The sequence below is a fragment of the Quercus lobata genome, chromosome 10, assembly GCF_001633185.2.
Source record: "Quercus lobata isolate SW786 chromosome 10, ValleyOak3.0 Primary Assembly, whole genome shotgun sequence".
NCBI lineage: Eukaryota > Viridiplantae > Streptophyta > Magnoliopsida > Fagales > Fagaceae > Quercus > Quercus lobata.
In genome coordinates, this window is record NC_044913.1 from 46,180,101 (window position 1) to 46,194,193 (window position 14,093).

Consider the following 14,093-nt stretch of genomic DNA (forward strand, 5'->3'; position numbering starts at 1 on the left):
TATTAGCACTAAGCCCCACTCTGGTCTGCCATATGATGTTTCAGCCTATTTGGACTATTCTCACCTTGGCCCTACCTTTAAATCTTTTGTTATGGCAGTTAATTCCACTCCTTCAGAACCTACCTCTTTCCATCAAGCAGTGCAATATCCTGAATGAAAGGCTGCCATGGCCAAGGAAATAGAGGCTTTAGAGGTCACTAACACTTGGAGTTTGGTGCCTTTGCCTCTTGGTAAGAGGCCTATAGGTTGTAAATGGGTTTATAGGGTTAAATATCTCCCTAATGGCTTTATTGAAAGATATAAGACTAGGCTGGTTGCTAAGAGTTTCACACAGAAGTTTAGCTTGGACTATTCTGAGACTTTTTCACTAGTGGCTAAGTCTATGTCAGTTAGGATTGTACTCACTTTGGTTACTGTGAAAGGGTGGTTTCTTCACCAAATGGATATTAACAATGCATTCTTGCATGGTGATTTGAATGAAGATGTGTACATGTGTCTACCACCTAGTTTTCACAGTAAAGGGGAGAATGTTGTATTCAAATTAAACAAGAGTCTTTATGGTCTTAAACAGGCATCAAGACAATGGTTTGACAAATTTTCCAAAACCATTCTTCAAATGGGATTTGTTCAATCCAAATCTGATTACTCACTGTTTACTCACACTCGAGGGACTTCCTTTATAGTGCTTTTGGTGTATGTTGATGATATTTTGCTTATTAGAAACAATCCTGATTGTGTGAACAATTTGAAGAAGTTACTAGATGATAGATTTGGCTTAAAAGACCTTGGTTCTTTGAGGTATTTTTTAGGTCTTAAGGTGGCAAGGACTGATGCAGGCATAAACTTGACACAAAGAAAGTATGCACTTGAAATTTTGAAGGATATTAGTTTTCTTGGATCAAAGCCAGTTAGATTTCCTATGGAGCAGAAACTAAGGTGTAAGGTTGAATTTAATCAACCATCTTATTGGCTTTATTCTGTGCCAAATTTGCTTGTATTTCAGCATTTAGTAACCCTGTATTTAGGTGGGTTTTGTTGTAAGGGTAGTGAGTGAGATAAAGTGTCAAATGCTCAAGAGTGTGCAAGAAAACAGAGACTCACAGCTGGATCTCGCGGGTGACTCGCGGCTGCAAGCCGCCAGATGCAGCACACGTGCCAAGCATGCCAGAAGGTGAACAGTCATACTAGTTGGAGCACTACATGACAAAATAGGATAACTGGCCATATAGTTATCTCGCGACTGGATCTCGCGACTCAGTCAAGTCACGAGGCCAAGCCGCGAGCCAGCCTTGTTTTGAAAAACCTGACGTTTCACATTCCTCTTTCACCCTAGTATATATACCCCTTATACCCACGAAAGAAAGAGAGCTTCTAGAGAGAATTTTGAGAGATAAACCCTAGAGTAAAATAAGATTGATTCACCTACAATCTATACATTAGAGTCTCTTCAAATTCCTCAACTCTCTTCCTCTCCATTGTCAAACCCTTGAGAGGCATTTTACCAAAACCTTGTTCTCCCCATATTCATTACTGTGAGAGGGCTGTTGGGTGTTCTGGGAAGCAGTTAGGAAGGAACCAATTTACATTGGTTGATGCTATGTTCTAGTAGCGGAATCCGGGAAGTTAGAAAAGAAAAAGGTTCGGCGCAACCTCATTGGAGCAAGAAGCTTGGAGGGCTTAGGTGCACTGGGTAGATTAGGCTTGGAGGGTCTATTGCTGTCCATGTATCCCAACTATATTTTCTAGTGGATTGTTTACCACTTGGAAGGCGGCGGGGAGGTTTTACGCCGAGGGTTTCGGTTTCCTCTTCGATAACACATCGCGTGTTGTCTTTGTGTTTGCATCTTCCTTCCCTTTTTATCATTGCCTTTTATTATCTGCTGTGAGTTGTGATTTTAATTTGGCTTAGATTGTTTTTCCAATTCTATATTATAGCTTTTGTTCATTTTCCGCACACTAGTTGTTTGACATAAAGCTTGAATTGGTTAATTTGTAAATTGGGGGTCTAAACGTTCAAGGGTGTTTTTACACTATTTGAACTTTCAACTGGTATCAGAGCAGGTACACTTCTAGTGGTTTCATTACTATTGTGTGATCCTTGATTCCCTATTGAGATGGATCGGTCTCAATCTCTAAATGCACCTCCATATTTTGATGGTAGTAATTATACTTTTTGGAAGGTTCGCATGAGAGCTTTTCTGTGTTCCATTGATGAATCTGTTTGGGATGCTGTTGAAATAGGTTGGACCAGGCCTGAGGAAGCCAAATCCTCATGGGATAAGGCAGCACTCGCTGCATCTAATGCTAATAGTAAAGCACTCAATGCGATTTTCTGTGGTGTGTCTCCAGATGAATTTCACAGGATCTCTCACATTACTGTTGCTAAAGAAGCATGAGAGATATTGGAGACCACTTACGAAGGCACGAAGAAAGTAAAAGACACCAAGCTGCAGATGCTAACCACTCGATTTGAGGAATTAAAAATGAGTGAGGATGAGTCCTTTGACTCTTTCTATAGCAAGCTGAATGAGGTGATTGTAAGCAAGTTCAATTTGGGAGAGAAAACGGAGGATTCTAAAATTGTAAGGAAGATCCCTCGATCATTGCCGGAATGTTTTCATGCTAAAGTGACAACGATTGAAGAAAGCAAGGACCTTGATGACATCAAAGTCCAGGAGCTGGTTGGTTCTCTTCAGACTTATGAGATGTCGCTGTCCAATCAACAAAAGAGTAAATCTCTTGCTCTTAAGACCATTAATGAGAAGGTGGAAGACCATGACTCATCGGGAGAAGATGTGGTTGACAAAGACGTTGCATACCTTGTAAAAAATTTCCGAAAATTCTTGAAATTCAAAAATAATGGCAAATTTGGTGATAAAGGAAAATTCCAAAGTTCAGGAAGGGAGAAAAGGTAATTCAAAAAGAAAGATGGAAAAGAATCCCAATCTACACAAGGTGTCACTTGTTTCGAATGTAACGGGCATGGACACTTTAAGAAAGAATGTCCGAATTATTTGAAATCGAAAGGCAAAGTGTATGCCACGACATTGAGTGACTCGGATTCATCCGACTCAGATTCTGAAGAAAGCTGTGATGGAGAGGGGAACTATTCAGCTTTTATGACTATTGCCCATGTTGAGTCTTCAGACGAGTTGAATCTGCTTGTACGAGACCTTGGAGAACATAGTGATGAAGAATCATTGGGAGTTGTTGAAGAATCAAATGCTGAAAAAGATGAAAGCACAGCCAATCTTCAAGAGAATTATAACTCACTCCTGGAGAAGTCGGGTGAGTACACAAGGGTGGCCAAGGCAGTTGTGAGAAAAATGAAGAAGGCAGAGGAGGACTATAAAAGTCTCCTAATCTGATATAGGGAGGCCAAATGTGAGATAGAAATACTGAATGGTGAGCTGTTAGAAGCTTACACAAAAGTGAGATTTCTTGAGCAAGAGGTTGTGCAAGCGAATGCTAAAATAGAGAGGGTCATCACCAAGAAGCTAGATGATGTTATTTCATCTCAAAAGAGCTTTTCAGACAAATCCGGATTGGGATATACCGGAGGAAGTAGCTCATCTGGAAATGTCACTAAAGAAGTGAAGTTTACAAAGGCCAAAAAATCAGCTGATGTTGGTCCTACTGCTGAGAAGCCCAAGATAGAGGAGAAGAGAAATGTGGGGAACGAACAATTGTTGAATTCACGTAATCAATCTGTGGGCAGGTTTGAATCTCGAGCCAAGTCTTGTCCACAACCACAAAGAGGTCCTAGATCAAATTATGTGTGTCATCATTGTGGACTTCAAGGGCATACTCGACCAAATTGTCAAAAGTTGAGAGCAATGAATAGTGCAACTCCTCAAAGGTCACGAGGACCTAGAAATGATAGAAGAAATTGGGCTGGTGAACCATTAAGAGATCAAAACTGTGATCCCGGAATGATGAACGTGATGAAAATGATTGGTGCATTCACCAACTGCTTGGAAAGCTTCACACGAAGGTTTGAAAGCCCTAACTCTCGTACCCAATCCTATAAGGAAATCACCCCAAACGCAAGTGACGTGTGGGTGAAAAAGGGTACTCATGCATAAGCATTACAACATGTCCATGCATTAATAGTTCCTATGCTTTGTAACTGTGTTTGATTGTTTGCTTGTTATTTATGTTGAAGGTTGTTTGTTTGTCTATTTGTGCATACTTTTGTTCATTTTTATTTTTGATCAATCTTTTTCTTCTTATGTGTCAAAAATCCAAAAATCACATAAAAAAATTAGAAAATCAAAAAGTTTGAATAACATTGTTGAGTTTTGTCTCAAAACTTGTTTTGCCTTGTACTTTTGTGCTAATGGCTTTGTGCATTTTCGAGCATAGCTTGTTTCTTTGCACTCTTATCACTGTGGGAGAAATCTTGAAATCTATGTGATTGTTGTAAATATATCTTCAAACTTGTCATGAATGATTAGTGAATGGTTATGTTGATCTTGAGACATGCATAGACTTGTGTCTATATATCTTCCCACTCTTTATTTTTGTTTTTGTTAAATAGAGCTCACCAAATGTAAATCTCCAAATGAAAAGAGATTTTGAGCTGCAAAAGCCTGTCACACATACTAGTATTCGACTAAGAAAAAGGGAAAGTGACCAAAGATTAAAGTAAATGTTTATTCAAGAAAGCCAAAGGCTATCTCATCAAAGTATAATATCAAACATCACTCTCACAATGAGAGGTGATTGTCTCAAAAAGATCAAAAAGATTCAAATGGTATGATTGAAAGTGGAGTCAAATGTAAAGCTCCAAGTTGTGTTATCAAGTTTCGTGGGAGGTCATATATGCATATTTCTATAATTGAGATGGGTCACATGATCTAGTGCTAATTGTGTATGCCTTGATTGAATTGATCATTGAAGCTTCACATTAGACTAAGGACTATCTCATTGTTGATATCCACACACAACACACAAGTTTATGTTCAATAAATGTCATATTCATTTGCGTGATTGTACTTGATGAAATGTGTTTTCACATGCTCAATCTCTGTTGAGTCAAGCACAAAAAGATTTTTGATTGTTTTAGGTATTTTTGGAAAGTATTTTGTTCTTAAAATCTGAAAATTTCAAAAATCATTTTTGCCCTGTTTTGGCAACTCATTCGCGGGTAAGTCAAGTCGCAGGCCTCAGTCGCGAGTTCGCGAGTCAATTTTGGCGACTTGTTCGTGAGTGGAAGGTCCAGTTGCGAGAGTTACTCAGAGAGTTTCGCGGCTCAGCTCGCGACTCCCTCGTGGGTAGACCTTCCAGTCGCGAAAAATACTTAAAATTTTTTTTCAAAATTTTGCCTTTGAGTGTTTTGGCGGCTTGACCTAGCAACTTGTTGGCGACTCACTTAAGTCACGAAAAACGCGTGTTTGGAAAAAATAGGGGCAGTTTTTAAATCTTTTTCAGTTTTTCCTCGAACGTTTTGTGACTGTTCACTTACTCTCTCAACTGTTCTTACCCAAACACTCCATGTCTCCATTCACAAACTCCATTGTTGCACTTGTTCACCTTCAAATCTTCAAAAAACAAGGTATGGGCTCTTATTCTCTCACCTCATATCTCTTACTTTGATCTTCATTTTCGTGAATATTTGTGTTGGTGTTTGATTTTTATTAAGGGTTTGTTTCGGTGTTTTTGGGTCTGTTCTTGTTTAGATTATGTAAGAAATTGTTCCCATGCATATTTTTGTTCAATTCTTGGTTTCATATATGTTCTTCTATTTGTCATCTTAAGTTTATCTGACTGCCTAATCTTTATTTGATGTTCTATGACATGTTGGTTTCTTTTACCCATTTTGCTTGAACCTAATTCATATGGGTCTTTTGTGATCTCTAATCCTTCATTTGTGGTGAATCCGGTTTGTTGTCTCTATCTGCCATGTGTTTAATGTAACTCATGATTAGTTGCATTTCGCACCGTTCCATGTCTTGTCATGTGGTGTATGCACTATTTGTGGGGCTTGTGTGTTAGCATAATATTGTCATTGCATGATATTGTCCTCTTTTCTCTCTGATTAGGTCTATACTATGTGGCATTTGCTTCACCAAATTGCTCATTTTTTTCATATTCCCTGATGTTTATAATTCTATCTATTGTGCTATCTGTGTGTTGTGGCCTCTTCTGCTTGATTACAGATGGCTCCCTCAACTCCGAAGAAGAAAACTCCTGCAAAGAAGGCTGACAAACAATTGAAAATGGATAATAATCTGTTTAGGTCTGCAACACTTTGAGAGATACAAAGATTCTTTCATGAAGGGAACCATAATTCAAGAGAGATTTGTGGATCTAGTGGACTTAAAGGACACATTTATTCCCACCTGTTTTGAGGGCAAAGGTTGGGAAAAGTTGTTAAGTGGATTACCAGGTGTCTGTGAGCCTCTGATAAGGGAATTCTGCTCTAATGTGAAGATTAGGGAAGATGAGTTAGATTGTTGGGTAAGAGGGCATGAATTCACTCTAGATGCCCATGCTATTGATGAGGTCCTTGGTCTTGAGGGTTCAGAGCAAAAGGTGTCCCGATTCCGCAAGACCTCAGCCTAATGCCAACACCCTCAGCAATCAACAAGCAAACCATCATAAGAATACAAGTACAGCTTCCGGGTGATGTAGATGAAGAAGGGGCTGAACAAGAAGAAGGTGATCCAATGGATACTGAAGCAGAGGCTGCAGGACAGCTATCCACACCCAGAAGCAGAGCAAAGAGGAACAGGGCCTCTACCTCAACAACTGCACCTCAAGATGCATTTCAGGTCATCCTGGCAAGGCTTGATGGACTCAGAGATGTCCAGACAGTACAGTCTGAGAGGATGGCAGCCATGCAGGATTAGCTTGATATTCTCTCCGCAAAACTTGACAGCTTCACCACACATCATGGGCAGTGACCTTTTGGCCATTCCGGTCAAAAAGGGGGAGAAATTTTGAGAAACAGACCTTGAGGGGGAGCACTATGTTAAGGGGGAGCAGTCATAAAGCACTTGAAACTCGATTTATGTTATGTTTTGATAATTTGTTGATATGGGTTTGATACATTGTGGTTTTGGTGTATTTTTGTTTCTAACTCATAACTTATAAACTTGGTTTAATCTTTTTATATATATTGTTGATGTTATTCAGTATATATTGTGTTTTGTACCCATGTTGCTTATGTAAGTTTTTAGGGTTATGTTTTTATGCATTTTTGTAGGCTTTATGGTTTGTACCATGCTTTATGCAGCCTTTTATACTTTGTTTAAATCAGTACTTCTATCTAAATATCTTGCATTTTCTTTTAAGTACTGTCACTCTTGTGCCCTTGTAGGATTGTTCCTAGATGCATATACTTAGTGTATTATGCATTGATTGAGTGTTAGGCATACAAGTAACTTGCTTTGTTCTTGTTAACTTGTATGTTCATGTGTTCATTCCAAGTGTGAATGAGCACTGTGATCTCTACCTTGTGGTGATTACTTGGTTGATCAAGCCATGATTTGATACTTTGCTTGATCACCTTAAGCCTGTTTCATATGCATTTCATACTTTTCTGCATACAATGATTATGGTGTATTGTTGTGTTTTAGGAGTTTCAAGTTCTTATGATTCAAGTGCTTCACAGCTTCTAAAGTTAGGTGTGAGTGAGTTTTGCTCAACTGTTCCCAACTCACATGTTAAGTCTAGAGTCTGTTTTAGGGTTTTGTCACGGAATAACCAAAGGGGGAGATTGTAAGGTTGAATTTAATCAACCATCTTATTGGCTTTATTCCGTGTCAAATTTGCTTGTATTTCAGCATTTAGTAACCCTGTATTTAGGTGGGTTTTGTTGTAAGGGTAGTGAGTGAGATAGAGTGTCGAGTGCTCAAGAGTGTGCAAGAAAACAGAGACTCGCGGCTGGATCTCGCGGGTAACTCGCGGCTGCAAGCCGTCAGATGCAGCACACGTGCCAAGCATGCCAGAAGGTGAATAGTCATGCTAGCTGGAGCACTACAGGACAAAACAGGACAACTGGCCATACGGTTATCTCGCGACTGGATCTTGCAACTCAGTCAAGTCACGAGGCCAAGCCGCGAGCCAGCCCTATTTTGAAAAACCTGATGTTTCACATTCCTCTCTCACCCTAGTATATATATCCCTTATACCCACGAAAGAAAGAGAGCTTCCAGAGAGAATTTTGAGAGAAAAACCCTAGAGTAAAACAAGATTAATTCACCTACAATCTATACATTAGAGTCTCTTCAAATTCCTCAACTCTCTTCCTCTCCATTGTCAAACCCTTGAGAGGCAGTTTACCAAAACCTTGTTCTCACCATATTCATTACTGTGAGAAGGCTGTTTGGTGTTCTGGGAAGCAGTTAGGAAGGAACCAATCTACATTGGTTGATACTATGGTCTAGTAGCGGAATCCGGGAAGCTAGAAAAGAAGAAGGTTCGGCGTAACCTCGTTGGAGCAAGAAGCTTGGAGGGCTTAGGTGCACTAGGTAGATTAGGCTTGGAGGGTCTATTGCTGTCCATGTATCCCAACTACATTTTCTAGTGGATTGTTTACCGCTTGGAGGGCGGCGGAGAGGTTTTACGCTGAGGGCTTCGGTTTCCTCTTCGATAACACATCACGTGTTGTCTTTGTGTTTGCATCTTCCTTCCCTTTTTATCTTTGCCTTTTATTATCTGCTGTGAGTTGTGATTTTAATTTGGCTTAGATTGTTTTTCCAATTCTATATTATAGCTTTTGTTCATTTTCCGCACACTAGTTGTTTAACATAAAACTTGAATTGGTTAATTTGTAAATTGGGGGTCTAAACGTTCAAAAGTGTTTTTACACTATTTGAACTTTCATTAGGCTTTCTAAATATGAAGGAAAGTTGTTAGCAGACCCTGGAATGTACAGAAGGTTAATTGGGAGAATACTATACTTAACCTTGACAAGGCCTGATATTACTTATGTTGTGCATAGGTTAAGTAAGTTTGTCTCAGTATATTAAAGGATCCCCAGGTAAGGGACTTTTCTTCTCAAGCACCTCTGATTTACACATTAAGTCCTTTTGCGATGCTGATTGGGCTGGATGCCTTGATACAAGGAGGTCACTGACAAGGTATGCAATGTATTTAGGAGAGTGTTTGATAGCATGGAGATCAAAGAAACAAGGAGTAGTTTCAAGATCATCAGCAGAGGCTAAGTATAGGGCAATGGCCAGTGTAGCATGTGAAATAACCTGGGTACTTCAATTACTTAAGGATTTAAAAATTGAGCACCCCAAACTAGCTATGCTCTTCTGTGATAATCAAGCAGCCTTGTATATAGCTGCTAATCCAGTCTTCCATAAGAGGACTAAGCATATTAAGGTAGACTGTAATCTGGTTTGAGACAAAATTCTGGAGGGAATGATTAAAACTTTTCATGTGAATTCAAATGGTCAGGTAGCTAATGTGTTTACCAAAGCTTTAGGCTTCAATTCTTTCACAAGATTGACACAGAAGTTGGGTTTGCAAGATATTTTCATGCCAAAGCAGTTGCCAAAGGAGTTGCAGACTGAAACTCATCTTCAAGTCCATGATCTTCCAGTTCAAGGCTTAAGGGGGAGTATTAAAATTGGAAAAGGTCAACATGGTGGAACAAGTAGAGTAAAGAAGAAAGAAGGAAAGACTAAAGGGAAGTCCACGTGTCAGAGAAACAAGAAGAAGCAAATAGAAGTGATAGATGTCAAATTGTAATTGGATGTATTAATAATTAGTTAGTTAGTTATTTTTGGAGGGAAAATTTGTTAGCCTCTGTTAGCCCCTGTTTATGTGTATATAAAGCATAGGTGATAATTATTTTGTAACTACTTTCATTTTCTTCAATCAAAGAGTAGATTCAGTTTTTCAATCTCTCTCTCTCTCTCTCTTTTACTCTGTTTCTAATAATATATAAAGAAATATCATATTTCAAATTATACTTAGCTCGAGCCCTTGCCTATAACCTTACCCTTAATTATGAAAAATCTCGTAGCAACGACATAACCAGTGGAATAAGTGACTGCCTCGAGTTGCTCGATGACACTCTAGACCAACTCACCAATGTTGTCATCAATAACAACAACAACCAACAAACACAAACCACCACTGATGACATCCAAACATGGCTTAGTGTTGCTTGCACCAATCAAGAAACTTGTCTCGAGATCCTTGAAAATGATAAAATTGAGGTAGAGAAAGGTGTAATATTGGATTCTACAATCCAAAATTTGAGCCAACTCATTAGCAACACATTAACACTCTAAAACTTCAATTATATGTGGTGGGAATCGAAGATTGTTGTATGATGATTTTCCATCTTGGGTGTCAGTATTAGAAAGAAAGCTTTTACATGCTTCTATGGGAGAGATAGAAGTTAGTGCTGTGGTGGCTAAGGATGGAAGTGGGACACACAAGACTATAGGTGAAGCACTTAAGGCTTCCATGGAATGTGGGAGTAGGACTATCATTCATGTACAAGCTGGTACTTATCATGAATGCATTAAGATTCCAACCAAGCAAAAGAACATCATGTTAGTTGGGGATGGAAAAGGCAAAATAGTTATTGTTGGCGATAGGAGCAATGGAGGAGGCTGGACAACTTTCCAATTTGCCACTGTTGGTAAGATTTCTCTCTCTCTTATTGGTTAATTACATGATCACTATCACTGTCAAGGGTTTGGCTTGTGTCAATTGTATAATATGGACGCGACATTGACAAGACATGTGTTTATAACTGGTCACCTGTCAATCTTGTGTTTTCTTCGGTGCCCACCTATTACATAGACAAATTTTTTATCTTAAAATAATATTTTATATTTAAGTTTTGTATAAATGCAAACAGTTTATTGTTGTGACTTCTCTAGTTGAATATTCATTTTTGAAAGATGATTTTTATCTAAATTATGAATGAAAAATGACATCCATCATGATTGTATAAAAGCTAGTCAAAATCCTCTTTCAAAGCGAAATATTTTGTTATAAAAATAAGGGGAAATTGCACTTTATCCACCTGTGATTTGGCCCGTTTTAACAGTGCCCACCCGTGGTTTAAAAGTTATCACTTAACCCACTTGAGGTGGCCTCCATTAGACCCCCATTACCCACCTCTGCCCTTTCCGTTAAAAAATCCCCTTTACTATATAAGCCAAAATTAGAACCCAAATAGAACCCTAAAAGAAAGAACAAGCTCTCTCCCTCTCTCTACCTTAGAATCCCTAAAAATCCCCAAACCCATAATTCCTTTCTCTCTTCATTTAGATTGCCAAAGTGAAATCTGAAACTTGCAAGCAAGAAGGTGTATTGAAGCTTGGGTTTTCCTCTATAGCAACTTTAGCCTAGTCTCCTTCGCACTCTCCATCAAAGTCGCCAACACAAGCACCTGCTCCTAAAGCTTCAACGCCGTCACCTACAGTTAGAAAGACTCCAGTGCCTGTTCCGCCTCCGGCAGTGGTGAACTCTCCACCATCTCCTCCTCTAGCTTCTTCTGAGGCTCCGGTGAGTCCTCCATCTTCGATTAGTACTCCACCTGCTGAAGCTCCTGGACTGGCTCAGAGTGGCGCCATTTTGAACAGATTTGGGTTCGCTGTTGGATCTGTGGCTGAGCAATATTGACCCATTAACCCACAAATCCATTAAACCCAAAAAATTTGAACCTAGCAATTTGAACAGATTGCTGGGTTTTTTTTTTTTTTTTTTTTTTTTTTTTGTAGATTTTTGTTTTTTACTTGCAAATCTGGGTTTTTTTTAGAGAACCCAGCAAAAGAAAGCGGGTTAGAGTTTTATTTTGTGATTGTTCTATGAAGAATTAAGTAATTAATTTGAACAGATTGCTGGGTTTTTTTTTATTTTTATTTTTATTTTTTTTACCTTGTAAATCAGGGTTTTTTTTAGAGAACCCAGCAAAAGAAAGAGGGTTAGAGTTTTATTTTATGATTGTTCTATGAATAATTAAGTAGTCAATTTGAAGAGATTGCTGGGTTTTTTTTTTTTTTTTACTTGCAAATCTGAGTTTTTTTTAAAGAACCTAGCAAAAGAAAGAGGGTTAGAATTTTATTTTGTGATTGTTCTATGAAGAATTAAGTAGTGAATTTGAACAGATTGCTGGGTTTTTTTTATTTTTTATTTTTGCAGTTTTTTTTTTTTACTTGCAAATCTGGGTTTTTTTTTTTAGAGAACCCAGCAACAGAAAGAGGGTTAGAGTTTTATTTTGTGATTGTTCTATGAAGAATTAACTAGTCAATTTGAACAGATTGCTAGGTTTTTTTTTTTTTTTTTTTTTTTTTTTTTACTTGCAAATCTGGGTTTTTTTAAGAGAACCCAACAAAAGAAAGAGGGTTAGAGTTTTATTTTGTGACTGTTCTATGAAAAATTAAGTAGTCAATTTTTGGATTTAGCAGTGGAAGGCTAGCGAATCTATGGGTCTATGTTTACATGGATTTGTGGCTTTGTTTGTGACTGTAGGTGTATTTGTTTTCTTTTATGTTTTATGTAAAGAAGAAGAAGAAGGAGAGAAAAGAAGAGAGAGACATAAAATATAATGAAAAAGACACATTTACCCCTATTTTTAACGATGAAAAGGGAGAGGTGGGTAATGGGGGTCTAACGGAGGTCACCTCAGTTGGGTTAAGTGATAACTTTTAAATCACGGGTGGGTACTGTTAAAACGGGCCAAACCACAGGTGGGTAAAGTGCAATTTCCCCTAAAAATAATGGTGTCAAAGGATATAAACTTATATGTTACATTTATACTAACTTTGGAAATTTGTCCATAATTTAAAGGAGTGTTATTTTGTGCAATTTTAAGGGTAGCTTCTATTCTTTATCATTTTCATTTTCTTTTTAATCTCTGTTAACTTTTATTTTTTTTTTATCCATGCTCATAGGAGCAGATAACTTTGAAGATAGCTCAAGGCTTGCTCAATGCAACAACTTAAGAATCACATCATTCAAGTTATGTAATTCATATGTACTCTAAGATCACACCACTAATTAACTACTGATCACATCCTAGCTTGAAACTTCAAGCACTGAAATTAAGTTGTGTGAAGATGCCATGATGTACGTCTGAGTTAAGAACTTAAGATTATCTTGTGGACTTCATATTTAATGTTATCCTCCTGGTTATGGCTTTTCCTTTTCCCACACTACAAAAAAAAGGGGCCTATCCCAGCGTTTTCAAAACCGTTGAGATAGCCCCAGAAAGCGCTGGGATAGGTCAAAATTCCTATCCCGGCATTTTTTTTTCCCGACGCTTCAAACCGCTGCGTAGTGACAGTTGGTATAAGGTCTCCGGACCTATACTAGCGCTTTTCAAAAGCGCTGGGATAGGTCCTAGCGCTTTTCAAATGCTATTCCGATGTTTTTACTTGTGCCAGGGCAATGCTGGAATAGGTCTCTCTCCATAAGGGAATGGAGTGATCCTATCCCAGCGCTTTTGGAGCACTAGAATAGGTGGAACCTATTCCAGTGCTGTCAAGTTCGCAAGTGTTTTGCGAGAAGGGCCATCTCGCAAAGTACCCGCGAAACATTCTATTTGGCAAAAAGTTAAGTTGCTTAATCAAATTCTTTACCCACACTATAAATACCTTCATTACCCACGAATTGTAAGGAGTGTTTTTCAGAGAAAAAACCCTAGGAAATACACTTGAGAGTTAGAGATTGTCATATCCACAATTTTCTACACATTTCCTTATAGTTTTCCTCAACTCCTACCTCTCCATCTCTAGATCCTTGAGAGGCTGTTAGCCCAAACACTTACCACACTCATTCTGAGTGTTTAGTGAGACTTTGGTGTTGTTGGGAAGCATTAAAAGGAGCCATTTAGTAGCAGATGCAATCGGGCTGAATTGCAGGATCCAGAAAGCTAGTGAAGACAAGACTCTGAGAAGTCCGTTGGTAGCAGGAGCTTGGAGGGCTCAAGTACATGGGGGTAGACTAGGCTTGGAGGGTCTTTTGTTATTCATGTACTCCAACTTTATTCTCTAGTAGATCGATTTCGACTTGGAGGGTCGCAGAGAGATTTTTCGCCTAGTTCTTCGGTTTCCTCTTCGATAACACGTTTCCCTACTCTTTAAACTTTCATTTTTTTTGTTGATTGTGAT